At 45.2% G+C, this 7,937-nt stretch overlaps 1 pseudogene; it reads left to right on the top strand.

Moving 5' to 3' along the window:
- The first annotated feature begins 6,955 nt into the window (after positions 1-6,955).
- On the top strand, positions 6,956-7,075 carry LOC136637402 (5S ribosomal RNA; annotated as a pseudogene).
- Positions 7,076-7,937: the final 862 nt, after the last annotated feature.

Below are 7,937 nucleotides of genomic sequence, written 5' to 3'. Positions count from 1 at the left end.
AGTTTGAACTATGGCTAAGCCTCTGCCAATTATATTTAAGTATAATGAAAAATAAATACAGCTGAGCTATTAGAATAGCTGTGAGAGTTAAAGGTCTGTCAGCGCCTCCATTGTAACTCTAGTTTTTCAGTGGCTTAAAAGTGCAGTAAAAATGGGTTCCAGTCCTAAACTTGGCAGACAGTCATTGCGGTTTCAGACATTTTTAGAGGAGGAAAAAATGGGGTTGGTCCATTTTTTTTTCAAAAAACTACTCAAATGGTAGACATTGACATTTTACAACATATTTTTTTTAGTTCCTCTAATTCAAAAAACACTTTGATTTAAAAACAAAAATGATGCAAGTTATTATTACTTCATAATAGGAACAAGGCCTGTGCTGCTTTTGGTGCTGGGCCAGGACTTTAAAAGGCCAAAAGAGTTCAGATATGGGTCAGCAGACTAAAATAATTATAGCCCTTTTGAGTGGGCTTTGAAAACAACAGCTCCAAATTGGCCTAATAATTTAACCCGCGTTGGCACTTGGTTGGATTTTAGCTTCAGAGGCAGGCCAAGGCCCATCTTGTACAAGAGTCTAATTGAGAGTCTTCATCATCTCACCTCTTTCCTTCTCTTTACTTCACATCTTCAGATTATAATATGTTTTCGTATCTGAATGCCGCTGGTTGTCGTTATAGCCTGAAGCCCAGTTAGGGATTCCACTTTATCTTTTCTACGATTCCTACTCCTATTAAACAGAAATTCTCCTACTCCTATTAAATAGAAGAAAGGAAGAAAGAACCCACGGAACAAGGGAAATCTCAGGATCTCTCATTAGTGATGCATATTCATGATAGCTTGCACATGATCTCGACTGTCCATGTTGTTAATGAGGACTATATTTAGAGCACTTGTGAGAGAGCAGTTCAGATAAACCCTCTTGTGCAGCTTGAGAAGTGGAACAATACACTAGGAGCAGTCCTGGGTTGTCCTTGGGCTAGTGCAAGTCCCTTATGCTGGCCCAAGAGAGTCGCAAATGTGCCATAAGGCGTGTTTACACCTCCTTGAGAGTCAGGAAGGCAGGAGAAAGGACATGCACCAGCCTCCGTGTGCTGAAGCAAAGCTTGGGACATGTGAGTTTGTGCTGGTCGCAGGCCACTGGTGCGGAGGTCTGAGAAAGGCGGGTGGAACTGGGGTGTTCCCGGGTGGGGTGAGGGCAGGCAAGCCTGTTGGTGGGATGGGCAAGGGAGGGGGTGGAGCCATGATCCAGCACTAAGGCTGAATCCTAACCCCCTCCCTGGAGGCCAGGCCTAGCACCAGACTGCTAAGATCTGTGCCACCTCTTTAGGTGGTACAGATTTGAGTAGCCCCATTTGGACAGCTGCCAGAAACAATTCCCCTTGCCCTGGGTTGTGTACAACCAGCCCCAAACCCATGCTGGATACTGCCTGTTCCAGTGTGGGTTAGGATTTGGTTGCCTGAAGAGGAAGGAGTGTGCTTGTAAACACTTGTGAACTTTTTTGTTGAAAAGTGGTATATAAATAATCATCATCAACAACACAAGTGGGTAGACCCAGCTCAGACATACCAGCCAAACCAGCACTAGTTCTCACACTTTGCAGACATCCACATGGGAGGTGTTTCTATCATCTTCCTACAAAAGAGAAGGCAATAATGAGAGCTGGCTCAGTAGCATAGTGTTGGGAGTAAAGCTAGCACAAACCTGACTGTAGACATGAAGAACTGGCAGTCATTTCCATGAGTGCAGCTACAGGAAAGGTCATTGAAATAGAAGTTCCCACTCAAGCATCAGATTCTTCCCATCCTCGTCTGTTTATATGAAAATCAGATCATGAAGAATATTGTCTTTAATCTCCCATTTTCCAAAAAATGGCCTGATTCTGATTCTGATTTCTTGGGATGGTGCTTCTGTGCAGACACCTTTTTTTCCTCACCTTTTTGTCAACACAGGAAGGATGCAAATATGCCTTTCCTGTGCACATGCAGCTCCTTGCCCACTATTGAAAACAATGAATGGAGCAGCCTACATTCACTTGAGCTCTGTGTTACATAGGACAAGAGGGTGCTGCAAAAAACAGCTCCTCCACATGGAGTTCCCTCCCTGTGACGTTAGCCAGAATTTGGCATCTCATCATATCATGGCTCCCTAGCCGCCACTCTACGTCACTCACTGTCATTACTAAGAGTGAGGAAGATCAGGAAAACTGAAATTTATGCTCTTCGTCTGAAATCTCTGACCAAGAGTTGGGCAACACAATCCTGGTAATTGTGATATAGAAGACAATGTGATATAGAAGACAATCTTCTATATCAGGCAGTTGAAATCATCACAATTCCATCACAGGTTACAAGCCGTGGCGGGCATGTGCAACCTCCTGGTTTTAGAATTAGGCTGCCTCAGAGGGCCAGGTGCAAAGGAATGGCTACAGGTTGCAGGGATCATGTTGTCTGAAGTGCTCCCTGAGGCATCCGGTGGACCACTGAAAGATACAGGAAACTGGACTGGATGGGCCTTTGGCCTGATCCAGCAGAGCTCTTCTTATGTTCTTATGATGTCATGAATCTATGACGAGAACCATTTTCATAGTCACTTGACTATGATCATTTCATTAATTAAAGAAACAGATTCCAACAGTGATAAATGTGTGCATGCATGTATACGTTGTCCTTTGTATTGGCACTTTTTAACGTTTTGTAAGGTGTTGACACTTCTTTCAACTAATGGCAACTGTGACAGCTTTGAAAAGTGTTAATTATTTACCAAGAAAAAACTGTTCTGCCACCTGCATGTGCAATGTTTTAATGTACCAGTACGTGTTATTTACACTAAGCAAGCTGGTCTGAGAGGAGTGTTTCTGGCATTAATCTATTGTGTTAATTCGCTTGCACTGTAGGGATTTTCCTCACTGCATTCTTATTTGCATAATAAGGTTGTTTGAGGATAAAGTAGCAGGGTGATTTTTTTTTTTTAAACTTGCTTTTCAAGTACGCTATTGCCTGAACTGAACTTTAACATTGTCGCCGGTGTGTTCAGGATGAAGTATTACAAACATCATTGCACAGCTGGATGACTCAGAACTTTCTAGGCTGCACATCGTTAATGTATTTGAATGACACATTTGGTAATGGCTCAGCATCTTTGATATATATGTTTTTGATGTCATGCTGAGGTTTCCGGGCAGTGCAATCTGGGTGGATGCTGCTGTGATGAAGGACTCTTGTTTAGAGCCAAGTTTGAAATTAAAAGGAAAAGTCAGATGATATACAATTAAAAGCTGCATTGTGTCTAGTTTTGATACATTACGTTTTAATTTTGGTTTTTGTTTCAGTCCCACACCGCAGGCTTATGGTCATTTGGGATTCAATGGAAATTAGCATTAAGTTGGGTTCGGCATGTCATTTCAACCAGTGGGGATAATGTTCAGCTACTTGGCTGGGACACTTAGGGCTTCACCCTAACCTGGAATTCTATCAATATTTCAATGGACTCCAACCATTGCTGCTGCTTGCCAAACACGTATCAGAACACTTTTTTGTCTTTCAGGCCTGCACCACTGTCTTTGGGGGTTAACAGTCATCCTCTGCAGAGTGCCACTGCAACCACCACCACCCCCACCCCCCCACCCCCCGAAAAGATAATGCTCTAAGCCACCATAATCTTGTTCCCAACAGGGCACAACTGAATGAACATTCTAATGGCACCACTCTCACAAATGCAAGTGAGAGAATGGGTGTGACTGATGCTGTTATCAAGTCCCTGTTACTCTCTCTGTTTCACCTTGATCCACACAGGCAGCTGACTCACACATGAAGATACTGTGCAGATCCTAGAGGAAGCCTTGCCTGAAATGACCAGTGTGAGCCCAGCTGCTGTTTGGTAAGGCTGCTGACCTACTTCCTCCATCCAGATCTGTGGCTTTGAAAAATGCATGGCAGATAGTCAAGCAACTGGTGCAGCCATACCTTACTGCCACTTGTTATTTGGCTGTCTGTTGGATGACTTGCAATGGCACAACTGTCCTGCTGGGAAGAGAAGGTTGGCAACCTCATCTTTATGTTCCTCTTTCAGATGCTGCTCTGTTGCAATAAAGTTCAATAAAACCTTTGGCTGGATCACACTCATTGTCCATTTGTTAGCAGGTATGGATCCTTTCTACCAACCCTAGCTGCTTTCCTCAGCCGGCTTCCAGGTGGGGGGAGGGGCCTCTCTCTTCTCTAGGTCTTCAGCATCCTCACTTTGTGACTTCTTGGACTCCAAAACACACTGCCACCAAGACACCACTCTGCAGATCAGGCCATGCCGATGTTTCCATGGATGCCAGAGGTGTAACTGGGAAGGGTTGCAACAGTATTATCTTGCCAAGTCCCTGGAAAAGCATTTGATCCTGTGTTGGTGTGCTATCAGTGTGGTGTTGCCAGGACAGAATATAATGAGATCACACCAATTTCTGTGTCATGTCAATGAGACATCTGAATAGGACTGGGCCATTGACAGCCCAATTCTATCTCCCACCATTGTCTACAATCTAGCCATGCTGACAGAGCATGCACTGCATTCAATGGAGAGGGAACAACCAGAAGGCCAAAGAGAAATTTTTGCTCTGCGTAGGTCTTCTGGCTGCCTCTGGATCTCCTTGAACCTGTGCCAGCTATACAGCTAGCATAAATCCAGGGAGAGGAAGGGGTGGGGTAGCCTAGGAAAAAGGGACTAGGATCATGCTACAAGTTGCTACTACCAGGATCCACGCACTCCTTCACCCACACCGCCCCCTGCCCTCACCCCTCCTAGCCCCAAAATAGTATTAATTTATTGCCTTGCTACAACCACTCCATGCAGCTGTTGTCCTGTTTAAAGCTATTCCAGGTAAGTAACCTCCCATATGGTAACCATCACACAAGACCGACAGCCCAATCCTGGGCTTGACAAGCTGGTTTACTGCCGGCGTGCACTGTCACAAGCATGCTATAAGTGCTCGCCGGCACTAGGCTAGCTCCTGGCGGGCGCCTGCCACTCGGTGGTCACACAGACCACCAAGCCACAGAGAGAAAAGTGGGCATGGGGGGGGGAGGCGAGGAGGAGGTGTTCCGGGGAAGGGGGCGGCAGGCGGAGGGTGGGAAGATGACAGGAGGAGGCGTGACAGGGAGGGGGGAAAGGGGGGAGGGAATGAGGAGGGAGGGAGGCAGGACCGGTGGAGCAAATCCTGAGTGTTTGTGTGGGGCTTGCCACCCGACATGAAAACTCTTCCATTGTGGGGCTACTTCCCTTACCCAGGGGAAGGGGACAAAAGTCCCCTTGTCCCAAGGTGCCACCCGCGGCTGCCCGAGGCACGCAGGATGCGGCAGTAGCCATCTTTGGTGCCGCCGCAGCCGTGCGCCACGGGAGCTCAGGATTGGGCTATGAGTCCTCAAACGGAAGAATGTATAGGAGTAACTTGCCCAAGATCCTTTTGTTTGGGCTGAGATCTCACTTGGACCCCACTGAAGTCCATGGTTGAAATGCAACACACTAGGCACTAGATAAAGTGGTTGGGATGTTGCAGTGAGACCCAAGAGCAATGAACACCGCCTTTCACATCTGCTACCAAAGTGCAATAAATAATCCCTGTTGTTGTCCACTTCCTCCATGTTTCATGTCTCATGCCCCAGAATTAACAACTTTGCAGTCTTAGTGGCAGTCCACATACCACATCCCGGGCACAGCTGCAGCTTTCACTACCATACTTTCAACCTTCCCATTTAACAGATGTTCTACTGAGATAAGGTGAGGGCTTGCATTCAAATTAACACAAACAGATGTTTCCTGTTTCTTGATGCTGGAGGTACTGTGAATAGAAAGAATGAGAGCCTGGCCAGTGGCTACCTTGTGATTGTATTGTGTACTTCCCCCCGCCCCACCCCCGCATTTTGGATAACTCTTTTTGTAATCATTTCACTCATTCTAATATCCCTGTGATTTATCATGACTCTGAAGTTGTGGCATCCTGAGCATCAGATTTCCCCTAATTTCACATAGCAAATAAAGCTAGAATGTTTACTGAGTCTATAAACTGTTGCCATTCATGTTGTTTGTGAAGCAGTAAGGGCGTGGTGGAAGGAAACCAAAATGTGGAAGCTAGATATGATGGAAGTACTATATTGAAGTAGAGGAACTCACTATATTTTAATGATAATAAAGACTAGTGTTGGATTTGAATAACAAATGCCATCCTGTAGGTGATTCTAATCCCAAATGCAGGACAGAATTCTCATCTCAACATTTTCACCCAAGGGATTCAAATGATGCACACCTCCTGCTAGACAGGTGTTTAATAAACATTAAATACACAACAGAAGTAAATAATAATGTGAAATATTGACAGGTATAAAGTTGTCACTGCCAAGCACATCCTTTCCCTACTCACTTTCCAACAATATTATAGATTGGAACCTGTGCCAACAACAATGCAACAGCAAGAAGTGGAGATGGACAGGAGATCCCTACCCCTTGTTTCTTTTATCTCATCTTTAAGAAAGATGCATCCAAGTGAATCACTCCTTCAAACCTGAGTGGGCACAGGATGCTATCCAACTGCACCTGGTTCTTACTTAGTTCATTTACAGCCCAGTCCCAACCTGCGTTGGAACAGAAAAGTCAACTTGTCTGCACTGTATCTAGTGCCAGTTAGGAGGTGGCTGAAGGGAAACTCAGGGTAAGGGGATATTTTTCCCCTTATCCCATATAACACCCCAGCCACCCCATGGGGCTACTCAGATCTGTGCCAGTGAAATTGCTGATGCAAATCCAAGCAGCCCTTATAAGGCTGCTCAGGCCAGGGATGGAGGTCAGGATTCAACATGTGCTGCCGGGGCTGATCCCAATAGTGGGCACAGATTCAAGGAGACCCATTGCTCGACACAGGGTAAGGGAATGTTTGTTCCCCTACCCTGAGGAGACCTCTGGCTGCTTCCCTGGCCCATAGGATACAGCAACCGTTACCCTGCACATGCCTGATCTTGTCTGATCTTGGAAGCTAAGCAGGGTCAGGCCTGGTTAGTACTTGGATGGGAGACCGCCTGGGAATACCGGGTGCTGTAGGCTTCTACCATAGTCTTTTGAGACTGAAGGTTGCCAACCAGGATACAGCTGTGACTGTTTTGGCATCACTGTAGTCCTGGGCACTAGGGAAGCATACAACTTATATGCTTATAAGTCCTTATAAGTCCTTAAGTCCTTATAAGACTCCTGCCCCCCCCCCTTTTTCCTCATTTTTTTCCTGACACTTACTGACACTTCCCCACTTTTTGTTAATTTCGTATTTTGGTATTCCTCACCATCCAACCTGAAGATGAGTGTCTGGTCAACATAAATATTTCAATTCTCACTACTTTGTAATGTTCTGGTTGGTACTAATAAAGGTGTTTTTATGCCACTGCTGCTATTCCAATTTTTTGTACTGGGTATATATTTTCTTTCTCCAAAATGATATTTGCTTTCTCTTTGTTGGAATTAAAGCAGAGACGACTTCTGTTTCCATACTCACTTATCCTTGGGGAGCGGGCATTTGATTGAACTCATTCTGGCACCTCAGTTATTTTTAAAATGCTTCTCTTTCTTTATCCAGTTATTCAGAATGCTTTTCCTTAAGCCTTATACGCAAAGAAAGCCAAAGCTTTAAACCAAAGGAATCTGAGTGTTGGGGGGCGTAGGGAGGGACTTCACTGGATATATCTTTCAAATCTCAAACGTGAAATAGTTTGCAGCCAAATAGCTGTCTGTTATTTGATGACTCCAGTTTTGTACTCCAAAGGGCACAGTGAATCATGTGGCACCCACCTTCTGAAATGTCTTCTCCGGCATTTATGCAGCATACATTCTAGAGACTGGAGGATGGTGGCACTGTGCACCACTTGGGTTACGAGGTGTGACTGAGAATTTCACTCTCTTCAGTTCTTTTATAGGT

Source organism: Tiliqua scincoides, chromosome 1 (genome assembly GCF_035046505.1).
Source record: "Tiliqua scincoides isolate rTilSci1 chromosome 1, rTilSci1.hap2, whole genome shotgun sequence".
Classification (NCBI taxonomy): domain Eukaryota; kingdom Metazoa; phylum Chordata; class Lepidosauria; order Squamata; family Scincidae; genus Tiliqua; species Tiliqua scincoides.
The sequence above is the reverse complement of the archived record's forward strand: the minus strand, read 5'-3'. Positions and strand labels throughout refer to the sequence as shown.